Source organism: Sinohyriopsis cumingii, chromosome 9 (assembly GCF_028554795.1).
Source record: "Sinohyriopsis cumingii isolate HCF-2022 chromosome 9, ASM2855479v2, whole genome shotgun sequence".
NCBI lineage: Eukaryota > Metazoa > Mollusca > Bivalvia > Unionida > Unionidae > Sinohyriopsis > Sinohyriopsis cumingii.
In genome coordinates, this window is record NC_142969.1 from 30,949,051 (window position 1) to 30,965,216 (window position 16,166).

At 36.9% G+C, this 16,166-nt stretch overlaps 1 long non-coding RNA gene across 1 annotated transcript in view; it reads left to right on the plus strand.

Moving 5' to 3' along the window:
* The window catches only part of LOC149791497 (uncharacterized), a 164,207-nt gene that overhangs the window by 35,996 nt on the left and 112,045 nt on the right, over positions 1–16,166 (plus strand). The window contains exon 2 of the long non-coding RNA XR_016423363.1: positions 12,631–12,817. This is a non-coding gene — a long non-coding RNA (uncharacterized LOC149791497). The remainder of the gene's footprint in view (positions 1–12,630; positions 12,818–16,166) is intronic.

Sequence of the window (16,166 nt, forward strand, 5' to 3'; positions counted from 1 at the left end):
TTATAGAGCTTAACGCCATTTTTCAGCACAGGGTAGGCTATACAAGGAGGCTAGTATAAATGTTGGAAGAAGAACCCGGGAAAACTCCAGAAAGAACCACCGACCCACAAGAAGCTACTGGCAAGCTTTCTCACGTACCCACCTCGCTTGAGCCCAAGCAGTAGTAGGGGTGATCCAACAAAATGGTGGACGGGGGTATGTGAAACAAATGAGCAAAGAATACATGGAATCATTGGAATGACCAACGAATAGTAACAAACTATATGTGACACGTCATTATGTTTTTTATGTTCCGTAAAATATGAATATTTTTTTTGACTGTTTAGTCATAATATGAAAAAATCATGACATAACACAGATGTGTAAATGACGCACAAAATATCCAAATTTGTTAGTATTGACAAAATATATTGAATACATAGATGTTTATTGATAAATTTTATTCATTGGTTGAGCCTCTTCGATGTAGCAGAATTATACTTTTAGATACTTTGTTTTACAGAAACTGTATTAATATCAAAATATTTTCCAGCAATGTACATCGAATTAAACGTTTTTGTTTCGTTTGTTTCAATATTGAATGATTTAACTGGCTTGTGTGTTTTGTGATTTCCAGCTTTTCCATGTTTACTGTTTTCACATGCAGTGATTGCTTGAAAATTTTTAATTTTGTTCGTCTTTTCTATTTTAACTATTATGATCCTTCACGAGTCCTTCATTGATTACGCTATTGAAACACTCATAAATAAATCTGATGTAAGATTATAATGTTTTTACTTCCAGAAATTCCGATACGGATCATAATGTAACCAATGGTTTTGATATTTCCTACAGTTTTTTGGACAGATGACAATGTCGCATAAACCCCGCTCTGTTCGCTTCGTAATTATTAAATATCGGGTGCTTCACAAATTCATCAATATTATTGACTTCAACTTTTGCTTGTTTCATTATACAATCATTTTGGCTCTAACATTACTTTGCTTACTTTGGACATACTGAGAAATATAATGTAGAATGTGTTTTATTTTCATACAATCATCAGCCTTTGTTATTTTGAAATACCTCTTTATCGCTCTGCAACGTCGTCCTCCACAAGATACAAATAATTTTGTTTTCCCCTTGACACCCACCCCACAATTTAGACACGGTAGAGGTCCGGTACTGCCACGTCGAACGCACAACAAATGAATCGTGCAATAGTCACTGCGAGAATTGATTCAACAAGGTGCAGCAGTTCCCACCATCAACCATTTATAACTATTACATGTTGGTTAATCATTATATTATTTGTGAAAGTCTAATTAGAGAAATATTATTTTGTATATTTAAAAAAGCAACCATATAGCATGGGCCCTTAGGACGAGGCTGAATTACTAATGCAACAATATCAAGAACTCGTTGGGAACAAACGCACAGTACCAAAATCGAAAATCGAAAACATATTTTAATCTCATTAGAAAATGCATTGGATCACATGAAGCCACACAATATCAGTTTATGAAGTTATCAACGATTGAGCCATCACCATCAAGATCTGGTTTTGACAGACTGAACGATGAAATAAAGCAAATAACATCTGAGTTACAGTTGTATGATTTTGTCAAACAAGCAAAGGATCACTTTATCAATGGCGAGGCCGCTCATGTTTTGATCGACGTTGAAAATAGATAGTGAAGGAATATTTATAGATTCAACAAGGAATAAAAATTTTGCTCAAAAATAATAAAAAGTCTGCAGGACAACAAAAATTATTTTCTCACGATAAATTTATACTTGAGCAACAAAAACGAGTTGGGTCACAGCAGATCATACGTGATAAAATGGATCCAATAAAACAATCAAGATCGCCATCAACAGTCATCATGGACAAAAATACCAAACCAGGAATATTTATCGGGATAGACAACACCTACTGCAAGAACGCTTATTCGGCTAGACCCGTTGTTTACGCACTTTATTACATAAATGAACTAGACATGTCTGCTCTGGCACCAGTAACAACAAGCTGGCTGAATATCTCTTTTTGGAGCAGTTTCCGAATCTCCTGGAGTATGGAAATTCCATAGGTTGCAACTTGATTATTCTTGGAGATTTCAACTTTCACTTTGACTGTCCCGGAAATCCCAACACATCAAAACTCCTAGATTCCATTAATGTTTTCAACCTCAAACAGTCAGTTAACCAACCCACCCATACAAGGGTCACATTTTAGACTGAAATCTTCATAGGCCTGATGATAACATTCTACGGTCTTCGCTGGTATCCCCTGAACTTGCATCAGATGACCTCTGCATTATATGCCATCTTGAAGTATCAGTCCCTAACCCTCCACCTTTATCTGCTACTAAGAGAAATATCCGTATGATAAACAGAACCAAAACTAATGCACTACATCCAAGCAAACCTAACAACTTGATTCGTCCACTTGTGTCAGGTACACGTGTGTCATAAGAATGCTACTTATAATCACGCACAGATTCATCTTTGAGGTCCAGTGCGTCAATGTCAAATGCAGGATCACATATAAGCTTGGACGTTTTAATTTATATTCGTGTTTGTCTAAAAGGACCGTCGAGCCAGACCACCTCCCGATATTAAGTTTGCGGTTATGATGTTTTTATCGCGGCGTCTACTTTTTATTTTGTCGGTGATGTTACTCCAGCTAGTTCTTTCGACAACTCATTGGCAGCTTGATATATGATTTTGCTGACACTTGGTGGCATCACTTCGGTGCTGGGCATTTTCATCGTATTAATGGTACGAGTCTGTCTTTGATCGCCGAGAATGCTTTACAAGCAACATTACCAACAGTGCCAATAACCTTATCACGAACAACTTCGATGGCTTTCATTCCTAATTGTTTTACAATCGGGATAGCTTTTTGTGCTATACTTTTAAATAAATCTTGAACAACATCACATAGTCCATCTCCGTAGATATTTTGTTATCGTAGATCTAATTGATCCCTCGCTGTAGTAATCGTCGGTAATTGTATATACCAGCTCCCGATGGACGCTACTTTCCATGACGCCACCAGTAAATAAACGCTGACAAATAGCAGATGCTTCAGTAATGATTTCTTGGGAATTGTGTCGGCTTGTCTTCCACCAATCATAATTTCTAGTCAATTAACATTAGCGATGATGTTATTGGGACAAGGTTTATCTTGAATCACTCGCGATTCAGCGATCATATTACCACCTTGCTTTTCATGACGTTAATCGCAAGTGGCAATGCCACTTCTAGTTGCTTCTTCTTCCTCAATACGAGGCGGTCCAACTTGTGATTTTTCGAGCCATGATATATCTCCAAGTAATTGGGATTCTCTAGCTTCTTTGACTTGTTTCTTAAATTCGTGAAATAAAGGCTTATATTTACTAGCATTTTGCTTTATACCACGGTAACTTCGAAACACAAAACGAGTCCAGTTTTTGTGGTGACATCGGCGTTTGATAGATCTAATAGTTCACTACGAACTTGATGTCCTGATATAGCTACCGCTGTAAGGTTTCCTTTAATTATTTTACGACCGTCTTCGGCAAATTCAGCAGGTGTTCATTTTAGAAGGATCCTGTTCTGGTACAGCAAGATCCCTTATATCACCAATCTCAGCAAGGGTTCGATTGATACCCTCTATTTCTTGCTGTATTTCTTCCTGTAATTGTGGCTGATCTTCAATATTTAAGCTGGAAGTTCTTGGAGACTCTTTTGGACCTGTTTTTTTTTTAGTTCTTTTGTTATTTTCTCGATTGATTTAGCGGTTTGTTCCAACGACGGAAGAATATCTTTAATATCTTTTGTGACTGGTATAAATAATTGTTCTGTATCCTCTACAAATTCCACATAAGCTTCCTGGCGTTGATGCAGATGTTGTTTGACAGAATCAAGTACTGAAAATACTTCCTCATTGCCAGGGGCCACGAGTGGCCGAGTGGTCTAAAGCGCACTCCGTTACGGATCACTGCCATCTCACCTCTGTCTGCGACGGTTCGAGTCTCAGATTCAGCCAATGTGGGTATGTGAGAAAGCTTGCCAGTATCTTCTCGTGGGTCGGTGATTCTTTCCGGGGTTTTCCCGGGTTCTTCCTCCACCATTAATACTGGCCGCCATGTATAGCCAGCCTATCATGTGCTGAAAAATGGCGTTAAACACCACCACAACAACAATAACAAAAATCCTCATTGCCGTAGGAGATTTGATGATAAGCGCAGAATCACTAATTAGTATTATTACGGCAACGATTTAATTACAGATCACTAAGTCAGCAGATATACAAAGTTTTTACTGTATTACAGTAACGTAACGTATTTTTTTCAGCAACAGCGAATTGCCGGTATCTCAGTTATACTCAAAATTTAGATATTGCCCTGGTTACGTGGGCTACTGAGCTAATTATACCCATCCGCTAATAATACCATGCATTGTTTTCTAGCTATTTTTACATTATGCAATCTTGTTTCTCGCTGCGCTAAATAAATCTGTACAATATTAATAATTGGCTTCCCCAAGCAAAGTAGGTACTACTAGAAGAACAGGCATGATTTACCTAATAAATTTTCTATGATGTATTATATAAATACTTGTACATATTTAATTTTTGATATATTTGTTTATCTATCTGTTCATAAACAAAATATACGGATATATTCTCTGCGAAAGCCATCTTTATTGCTGCAGGCTGTTTAGGAACATTCTCTGGTATGATACTAACGAGCCAAACCTGGTTCGTTTGACTAACAATACACGTGGACTACATTTCTGGAGTATTCTTCCACTCAGCAATATACGTATTATGAGTTTAGATTTATTATTTATTTTTTGTAAATAACACTAATTATATATTGTATTTCTGCTGATTATTCTAGAGCACGGGATAGTTATAAATTATCTAAAAGGTTATTGATTTATCACCAGTAAGTATTAATATTAGGTTTTAACAAATATCTCTCGAAGCTGCGTAGTCTAGTGGAAACATCGTTGGATTCCCAAGCCGTTACTGCTATACTTTGTGGTTTAAACCCCGGAATCGGCATATGTCCGGCGGGTTAATCATGAAGTTCTTTAAGTGGCATTTTATGGCACATACAAAAATATCATGATGTGTCAAATATATTTATGTTACTATTCGTTGGTCATTCCAATGATTCCATATACTGTCTTGTTTGCTAGTTATTTTCACCACCATCACCCAGTCTGCCATTTGGTTGGATCACCTCCTCCATCTGCTGCACGAACCCAGGCATACAGATATGGCATGGCACTGATCGGTAACGGTGAACGCTTTAGACCACTCGTTCACTCGGAGCCCCAGTACAGAGGTATTGGGCGGCCTTGCAAACCTTACACTTTGTCGCCCCTTCTTCAGGGGGCATCGTTTGTTGTAAACTGTTCATTAGCATAAATGCACGTTTGTGCTTGATAATTGATTAATTTCATTATTTAATCTACATATTTGACAATATTAAATTAATAACCTGGCAGTGTTCTTCTTTTTTTTGTGGGGGTGGGTGGGGTGGTATCCCCCTCCAACTTTGGCGGCCTAGTCGGACGCCTAGTTCGCCTATTCGGTTAAGCGGGCCACTCATACTTTATGCTATTATCTACGTCGCCGACGAAGTCTGGGTTAGTATTTTTTTTTTTTTTTTTTTTTTTTTGGGGGGGGGGGCACCAGACAGATGCCCCCCCCCATCCTAATTAATTAAATTTTATGTATCTTTGTATACCCCCTGATTTTTTGTATTGTGTTATTTCATCCTCTTTTCAAAAGTGAATTAGGAGTTCGGGTATTTTTCCATTCCTAGTGTATCTATAGGGGTGTATCTCCGAGAGTGATTTTGATTATCCTCTCGGGTCACTTCCCCTGAATTTGCGTTTTCTGTGACCTTGCTAGGGTCTCCTACATCCCGTGTTTGTTATGTGTTTGTGCTATTTGTTATGTATGCTATATTGTTTTATTGTTGGGATAGCTTTTAAGTCAAATTCTTGTAGCGTATCAGTTTTCTTATTATATCCCGTGTTTCCAATACATCGGGAGGTTGTCCATATTTTTGAATTTTGTAGATCGGTGATTTCCCCTTAATTTTTGAATCTTATTGATTCTTATGAGTGTATTTGATTCACCTTTCTTTCTTAGATGAGACTGAGCTCCAGGAGAGATCCACATTTTTTTTTATTTTGTATGTTTTTCTCCCATGGAGCAGGTCTATCTTTAACTTATAAATGCTCTAAAAGTTCGTCGCAAATGTGTAAAAAAAAAAAAAAAAAAAAAAAAAAAAAAAAAAAAAAAAAAAAAAAATAAAATTAAAATTTATTTGATTTGAGTTGCAATCGGAAAATTTCAATTTTATTTTTAAAAATTTTTTTGTAAGTTGGAGACAAAGGGATAATTCTCCGGTTTAAATTATTTTCAAGAGGGTTTCTTTCGAGACTCTTCCATGGGTCTGTTCACTTCGCGTGGCGCCATGTGACTTAGCCCCATGGCATCATTATCTGTACTTTCCCTCTTGAAATTTTCCTATGTTAAAATTTAATTGGCCCACACTTTTTTTATACTACTTACAATATAACTTGAGATTTTGTATAAGATTTGTTTATTAAAATCACCATCAAGGTATAGTAGACATTGTGGTTCAAAATAACTATTTTTATTGATTTCATCTATAATCATTTCCCTATCGTTCTGTGTTTCCCTACAATTTAAGATTACATGTTTTTTACTAAAAGTTCCTATTTTACACAACGGACATTTTGGCGGTGGTCTGACCATATGCCGTCTCGCTGCAACCTCACCTGTCAACCACGCATCGTGCATGTATTTGAAGGCGAGGCTTTGTATTTTTACAGATCCTAATTGTGTCCAGTGCCCCCACGCCTTTTTCCAGTTCACATATAAATTCTCTTTTTCGACTTTACATAGTATATTTTTGGTTATGTCATTTCTAATCCATTTATAAGAGAGTTTTTCGTCCATGTCCCAAAATTCTTTCTTATCTCTATATTTCATCAATAAATCCTTTATACTTTTAAATTTCCTAGGTGTCTCCAATAGTTTCATTACTTTATTATTTTTATATATCCCCTCCCTGTTCCGTAAAACGAAACCAAACCAATATATATAGATCCCTTCCCATAGTAATTTAGGTTCGTCATTCAGTCTTTTAAATCTGTTTAAAATATTTGTAGTTTCTAAATTATGGGACTTGGTAACCCTATCCCCCCAAATTCCCTAGCTTTGTATAAAGTTTCTTTTATTACATAATGTAATTTAAAATCCCATATATAATTAATTATATGTTTATCTGTGTTATTCAATATTACGTTACTTGTGTTGGTGGACTTCATTATATAATTAAGGTTAACATACATATACGTTTTGGCCACTTGGGCTCGTTCCATTAAACATAACGGCGTAAGTGCCCAGATATCGATATTCCGTGCTATCTCCCTTTCCATTTTTTTTACAGTTATCTTTCTCTTCGTTTTTGCCAAAGCACACCCGAGTGCTTTAACCGTATCTTTGAATACATGGGCTGGTATGCTTGAACGCCTACCTCGCCAGTTACCTATCTCTAGTATTTCCGTTTTGTCCTGTTTTATTTTAGATCCAGACGCTTGTCCAAATTTCCCATATTCCTTTATTAGTTGTTCAAAGGATTTTGGATCATCTAAAAAGTTGGTGCAATCATCTGCATGTTGTAGCATTTTCACTTCATCTGTAATATTTGGAACCTTTATACCCTTAATTTCTTTGTTAAGTTTTATGCTAATGCTCAGCATTTCGATTGCTATTACGTATAATAGCATGGATAGTGGGCACCCTTGCCGCACTGATCTTTTTATGTCAAATTGTTCTGTCATTGCTCCATTATTTTGTACTCTAGATGTTATGTTATTATACAGTATTTTAGTCCATTTTCGGAAAGGTTCTCCGAATCCAAATTTTTTCAAGACTTTTTGTATATAATTGTGCTCAATTCTATCAAAGGCTTTTTCCTGGTCAAAAAGTACCATAGCAGCTTTTTGTCCCTTAATTTGTAGATAATCAACTATTGAGGTTATGTTTAAACTATTATGTTGTATATCCCTATTTTTTGGCCCACAAGTTTGATTAACATTTATTATATCCCCTATCCCCTTTTTAAGTCTATTACTTAAGATCCTACTCAGGATCTTGTAGTCTGTGTTAAGGAGGGAGATGGGCCTCCAGTTTTTCAAATCTTCCCTATCCCCCTTCCCTTTGTATATTAAAATTATTATCCCCTTCTTCATTGTTTCTGCCATTTCCTTATTTTTTAAAATATGTTATTATATAACCATTCGAGAATGGGCAACAACTCTCCGCAAAATGTCATGTAGAATTCTGCAGAGAGTCCATCTCCTCCTGGCGATTTTCCCTTATTCATTAATTTTATGCTTTCTAAAATTTCCTCTTGTGTGATAAAATCATCACAGAGTTGTTTAAAATCCTGGGTAATTTTTTCACATGGTATGTTTTCTAAATATGTATCAATTACATTCTCTGTTATATTATTTGATTCGTAGAGTGTAGCATAATAGTCTTTTATATGTTTCATGATTTCGTCTTTTTCCGTTATTGTTGTTATTGTTGTTGTTGTTGTGTTGATTTTGATTTTATCTTTAGTTTTGTCTCCTCCTAATCTTTTTTCCTCCCTTTTATATAATCCCTCTGCTTTTTTGTATATCCCTGTATATTTCCCTGCCCTGATTTCTCTACCCCTACTTTCTATTTTATTTATTTCTTCCAATCTGTTTTTTAAAAGGGTCTCCTTATCAATAGTGTTTACTTTTTGTATTTGGTATCTAATCGCTTCTTTTTCCATTTTTAGTTTCTTACTTTTTAAAATACAGTGTTCTATCGCTAATTTTTTAAATTTTACTTTTAATTTTTCCCATTCTAAAATTATGTCTACATTTTCCCTACTTTTAAGTTTTTCTATTTCCTCTTTAATTCTTTGTATAAACTCTGTATCTTTTAGAATCGAATTATTTATCATCCATCTTCCTTTCCCCCATTTAATTCTCGTCTTTATTGCTACGGTCATATTTATAAGTTTATGGTCAGATATTTTAAAATCAGTTATATTAGTTTCCTTGTATACATTTACATCATAATTATTACAGTAAAATTTGTCTAATCGGCTTCCTTTATTAATTTTATATTCATAGGTATACTCTTTCCTTAGTAAATTTTGTATTCTATATACATCTATTAATTTATACTTTTTTTTAATAAAATATTCCATTTCTGGTTTAATCCTTATGTCATTCGGAGCCAGGTTTCCCTCCCTATCTATATTGTCTCCCACCCAATTTAAATCACCCCCTATGATAATATTTCCTATAGCATATTTCTCTATATATTCATTTAGATGTTCTAAATATTCTTTCTTCTGTTCCCTGTTAGCAGGCATATATATATTAATTATGTTTACTTCTTCAACTATGATATGCATCATTCTACCTTTAAAAACCCCTCCTACTTCTATTCTATCCCATGATAATCCCTTTTTATTTTTAATTAACATTGCCACCCCCCCCATGTCTGTATTAATATAATCACTAGTTATTAAAATCCCGTCTAAATGACTTTCAATTACTACTTTTATATTGTCTTTAAATCCATTGTGCGTTTCTTGTATCATCAATATGTCATGGTTTAAGTCTTTTGGGAATTTGTATACCTTTTCTCTATTAATACCGTTTACATCAACAGACAGGAGTTGCAAGTTTGTTCCTTCCATTCCTGCCTCTTACCAGGGTGTTGTTTTTGTTTACATTAATTAACCTGTTTAAATTTTATTTTATATTAAATATTATTATGTGTTTAGTTGTGAATCTTCTGGAGGGGCACTGGTTTCCCTACCCCCCTCTGATGAAAGTGTATTACTTTGGGTTTCTAAGGTGCTTGTAACTGTCGATTGAATTGTGCTTTCCGTTTCGGTGTAACTTGTTTGTCTAGATTCCATTGTTGTTCCGGTTTCATCCTCAAGTTCTGCTTCGTTTTCTGTGTCCGGTTCTGACTCCGTTTGCCCCTCACTCCCGTCTTCCTGTTCTTTTCCTTGTAATTGTTGTGTTTCTGTTTCTGCTGTTTTCCTTCCCTGTTTATTCTTTTGCCGTCTTGACAGTGGTTTCTCCTGGGGTGATATAACATCTGCATTCCTTTTTTCCTTCCTCCTTCTGGGCATCGGTGTCGATGTCAATGGGGTCTCTATCTGCGAGTTTTCTCCTGATTGTTGGTTTTCTTCTTCTAGCACGTCAAATCTGTTTTTTGTCGTTATCTCCTCTTCGTTCTGCACGATGGATCTTGCAGTTTTATTGGGACTCAGATACCCTTCCCACTCTTGGGTATTGTGCCCTTCTATCTTAGTTACATCCAGGTCAGGTAAGGTTTGTATCCTTTCTTCTCTTTCCTTTTCCTCCCTGACTTGTTTTATCAGGGTTAGGACCTCTGCTTGTTGCTGCTGTGATTTTTGTTGTTGTTGTTGTTGTTGTTGTTGCTGTTGCCTCTGCTGGGATGTAGGTCTCTCTGCCGCTTTGCTGGCATAGGTTTGTTCTTGTGGGCTTGTTCCTATTCCTTTGCAGTCTCTGGGGCCATGCCCTTTTTGGTAGCACAGGGGGCAAACTCTATCCTGCTCGCTCCCCGTGTACCATGTTTTCAGACGAAATCCCAACACGCAAAAGAAAATTGGGATTTTCTTCGCCTCCTCCCTGCTAACGTATAACAGTCTGTTCCCAGACTTTATGGGGGCGAATCCCCAGACTGTTGCCATCTTGTGGGTCACTATTGTCACCCCTGTCTTTTGCTTTATCTTTTCCACAAGCTCCCGGCTATCCACTTCCATGGGGAGCCCCATCACGTGTACTTCCGTCAGTCTCTGCTCAATGGTTCTTATGAAGGGTTCCGTTTTATAGACTCTTGCTGTTATCCCTTTTATGCTTAGGTCTTCTTCTTTTAGCAGCGGCCCCCCCCCCCCCTAGGGTAAATCACATACTTATTTAGGCCTCCATTCTGCAGTGCTTCAATTTTGCTTATATCCACTCCAATGGTGTGCAGTCCCATCAGGACTTCACTTTGCCGTGGTGGGTTGGTGGCAAATTCAAAATCAATTGTCTGACACCCAGCCGGGTGATGGACAATCATCCTATTTTCCTCGTACACTGTGTGGAAATACTGTCGGATTTTGGATCTGCCTGGGCCGGTTTGTTCCTTATCTTGATCCATTTTTCTCTTCTTTGACTCAGTTTGTTATGTGTGGAAAGCACAATACTCTTACTGTGAGATAATTCTCTATTAGTTTTATTGCAATTCAAGCCGGTCAACCCCCTCTACTTTTAGCTAACTCTTATAGTGTTACTACAAATACAATGATCTATGAGTACATAAAGTGCAAACAAAATGCTGTTTGCAACAGTGAATTGTGAAATCAGCTCACTCTGCTCTGTCGCACAACTCCCAGCCGGGATAATATATATGCAACAGTACGGAATGGTTGAGAATGTTATGATTATACAAATAAATCTTAAATATGTATTAGTACAACTGACTAAGTAACCCTTTCTACCTTTCCTTATCGTTCAATCTATGGTAATTCCTTGCTTTGTACGCGCCATTGCTATAACTGACTGTACTTCTCAACAAGGAGTGTAAGAATCTGAGAGTCTGGGTTAGTACTTGCCAAAACATTGTGTCTCCTCCAAACTCGTTAGCACTATTTACATTGGGATCAATTTGTCAATTAGTAAAGAATGTTTCTAGATACATTAAGCTTTGTTATAATTCAAACTGAACTAGATATATATGGTATCAATGATGGGAAGACAAACCTGCACATATAATATGGTAAATATATTCGGCGTATGATTTGTGTGATTTGGATTTTTAAAGTACCTGTAACAATTTTTCAGTCTTAGCACTACGATGTCTACAGTGTGGCAGTTTATAGTGATGTCTAGCACTGGGGCATCATGCAGTAGAAATGTAGCACGATGTCCCATCCAGTTACATTATCCTGACACCAGGCCGACCAGTCCTAACACTAACCTCTTAATTCACCTGAACTATGAAATATCACCAATGCAATCAGTTCAATTGTTTGCATTATCTTAGAATAGAAACGTGAAAATCTGAAATATCACGACGAACGTATAGGCGTCTGAAGAAGGATACATGCTTGATCTGTGAATGATATAGATGCTTTGTGCTAATTCTGTGAAAATACCACACATACTTGAGAACAGTATGAGGTATTGGATAAGGCGTAATAATGTTCCCAATTTTTGAAAAGCACTAAATATGGGCGCCCGCACACAGGAGAAAGGGGTTTACCTGCCCCTTCCGCCTTTCTCCGAATTTCACATACAAACATGTTTCTGCCTACATCTGTAAAACTTAATAGCTGACCACTACATGTTTGCTTATTACCCCTGGGAAAATTTATGCAGGCGCCCATGGTATCAAATGCTTTTTATGTACAGTGAAAAAGAATGTTTACAAAGTTATGTAAGTGCGCTATTAAGTACATGCAATTTGACAATATTTGTAATGTCTTTGTTTTTATCAATACAATAGCTTGCATAGATAAGCCTACTCATCCTTCTTTTTTCCAGGTTGATCTCTGTTCATGTGCAGTCTATAATGATTTGATTCGTTGATTGACGTTTACTGACACACTACCGAAGTCTACATTACATCCTTGGCAATGAGAGTGAAGTGTCTCGCCCATACAGAGCTATATTACCGAAGTCGACTAGGATTGATCTGGACAGTTCGAACCCACAACGAACTGACAGCGTGGTGAGTTATACAAAAGATCCACTCAACCATCTCGTATCCCAGTGAGGCTTGGAAACAAAATGCTTTTCAAGGACTGTGAATGAAACTTTATATCAAACGCTCCAAGTAACTCTATAACATTCTTTTAAAATGAGCGCGTAATTCCTTTCCCATACAGACCACTGCCGCCCGAATTATCGATTTATCTGAATAGAAATCACATTTTATTAGCCATTCTTTAACAACGGAATTCGATAATATTTATTACCCCATAAAGAGTTTGCATTAATTATAGTTTCTTGTTGATGAAAGACATGGAGCGAAACATGATGCATTAATAATGTAAAGAAAAGTAGCTGTTATTCAGAGCATTTATGATCACGAATCTAAATAGAGAATATAGTAGTGGAGAAAACATATAAATAAATAAATAAATAAATAAATAAATAAATAAATAATATATATATATATATATATATATATATATATATATATATATATATATATATATATATATATATATATATATATCTTGCGGTGGCGTTCTAAGGGTAAATTGCGCCTGGGGTCAATTTGGCGATTAAAATTTTTTGGAATCCATCCCCTCCCCCCACCGTTAGTATGCTACAGCAGAATGTCAATTCTCGGATTGATTACATTGAAAGAAAGTGTGCCGCTAAGGGAAATAACTCGTATCTTGAGGACAAATTAAACCGTTAGGATGGCTTCACTTATTTACCCAAGACAGACATAGGCACGTTCTCTTCTATCTAAAGAAAAATGACCCATGCAGGGCCGGATCAGTTCAAGTGTTTTTTTTTTTGTTTTTTTTTTTTTTTTTTTTGGGTGGGGGGGAATTGCAAAATTTCAGAAGGGCCCTGACTTTCATCGAAAGGGCATCAAAGTAAAAGTCTGTGTGTCTATTTACTCAACGAGTACATATTACCCAATGAACGTGCCCAAGAATAAAGGATTTTCAAATCTCAAGGGACAAGTGACTGTATCTTTGTGCGTGTACGTTTTTTACTTGGGGGTGGGGTAGTCTGGGAATCCGGAAACCCAGGACAGCCCCTCCACACCCCCACCCCACCCGTATCCGTCCCTTCGATGTGCTCCAAAACATACAGTAACTAAATCGTACGTGCCGATATTATGAGCGTGGATGTGAACAATTCTTCGATTTCTTCTTACTTTGCCATTTCGATCTACTTGACATTTAATTAGCATTTCATATGTACGATCCCATACACCGATTATAACCCTCCGGCGGCTTCGTGGTTAGAGAGTCCACCTCGGATGGGGAAGGTCGCCAGTTCAAACCCCGGCCGAGTCATACCAAAGACTCAGTATTGTCAGATTAGTGTTAGGACTGGTCGACCTGGTGTTAGGATAATGTGACTGTTTGGGGCATCATGCTACATATATCTGCGGCTTGATGTCCCAGTGCTAGACATCACTATAAGCTGCCACACTGATGACATCGTAGCAGTATGAATGAAAAATTATTAAAGCTACGTCAAAAATCAAAATCACAGATACATACATACACAAACAATATATAGAAAGCTAATATGAAGTTTCGTCCTCACGCTAAAGACTTCATCATCAGACTTTTTTTTATCTCTACTGACTGTTAGGGGGGCGTGTACAAATTTAATGCTGCAATCAGCGATCTAGTGTGAAAAGTCATAAAAAGTAAAATACACAGGTGATGTCATAAAGGTCCATATTTTAGGATACCAATATTAAAAAAGCATAAGAATAGTATCCACTTGACCAGATAAGTCAACGACAGTGGATAGCAGAAGTATGTATGCACCTCAATCCCAAATTTATACATGCAATTTTCATGTCCGAATGTCATTTTTGACACCGTGTGATGCTCAGAGTGCAAACACAAGCCCTTTCCCTAGATGACAATTTTGAAAAAAACATTGTCTACTAAATAGTTTTGATGCAGTTCAGAATAGTTGTCATCCAAACCGTTTTTAAGATATTCTACTTGCCCCAGACCCATGTGTTTACTGTTATGGGAAGCTAGCTCTTCTTCCTAGCCATCTATTGATATTTCACTATCAACATACTGCAGAGTAACTATAGAAGGTGCACATGCCTGACATCATTTTCAAGAACAAACACAAGCCTGAAACACCTAGTTCAAGAATATATCTATATCTTTAAATAGTAAACAATAATAGCTGCAAACGTCACACCATAGCCTTAAGTTAAGAAATTTGCCTGGGGCCAGTTTACGAAACTGGACCCTGCCACCTTAGCAACCTGCCGTTACAACCTGCCGCATATCTGGACCAATCTGTTAGCATCGCTCACCATTCCATAGAGCGATGTAAACAGCCAGTAAAGAGTACACCAGTCTGCTGATGAAGTCTTTAGCGTGAGGACGAAAGCTTCAGGTTAGCTTTCTATATATTGTTTGTGTACGTTGGTTGAAAAGTTATAAACCTGGTCAATTTGTTAATTTGATGTATAATTGTATTTATTCAATGACTGGTGAATTGCTTATGATGGTTTATACATTAACAGAGACACGAACTTCGCACTATGAAACGGCAACAATAATTGCAATTATTCTTAAATTTTCCTCAGCCAATAAAGCCGTTTCCCAGCCTCTTTCCCCACTGCCCACTAAGAAAACAACAAAATTCCAGCAAACCTTAAGAGTTCAACACCTTCACAAAAATTGGGTTTGCTTTGGTCTTTCAAGGCAAAGCGATACAGGTAGATTAATCACTACCAAGGAGGTTTTTAAGACAATTACACAAATTGATACAATTGTAGTCAAGCGTGTTGCGCAAACGCATACCACATTAGCCAATAGCTATTGGTACGTTTAGTTTCTGCACTCTGTCGATCGCGTGTCCGGCACGCTAACCGCTGAGTCACTGTCAACAAAAGCCCCACGACAACGTGTTTTCATCTACCATCTGCGTATGTGGAAGCCGCATAAAGTGCCAGTTTTCTATTAGATATCTTCTGTATATATAGGTGTTATTTTTAGATTCGTGAGAAAAAAAAAAGATCTATCAATGAGAATTACATGTCAAGTTTATATCCAATAGGATCGGATCGTAGGCTTGCGCTTTATGCGTCTTGACTTAATTGACAGGTTATGAGGGAAGGTATATCAGGCAATTTCATCATTCATGTGCTAATATTTTTTTCAATTAATACGGTACAAGATAAGGGTAGCCATGATGGAGCAGTAGAAGAAGTGTCAATGATACAATGTGTGTTTATACATGTCATTGACTGTCCTTCTAACCATCAGGTCATTTTAATTTCCTACGAAACATAATCGAATGCATCCCATTGAGTTAATTTATCTGACTGGTACCGGACAATATGCATA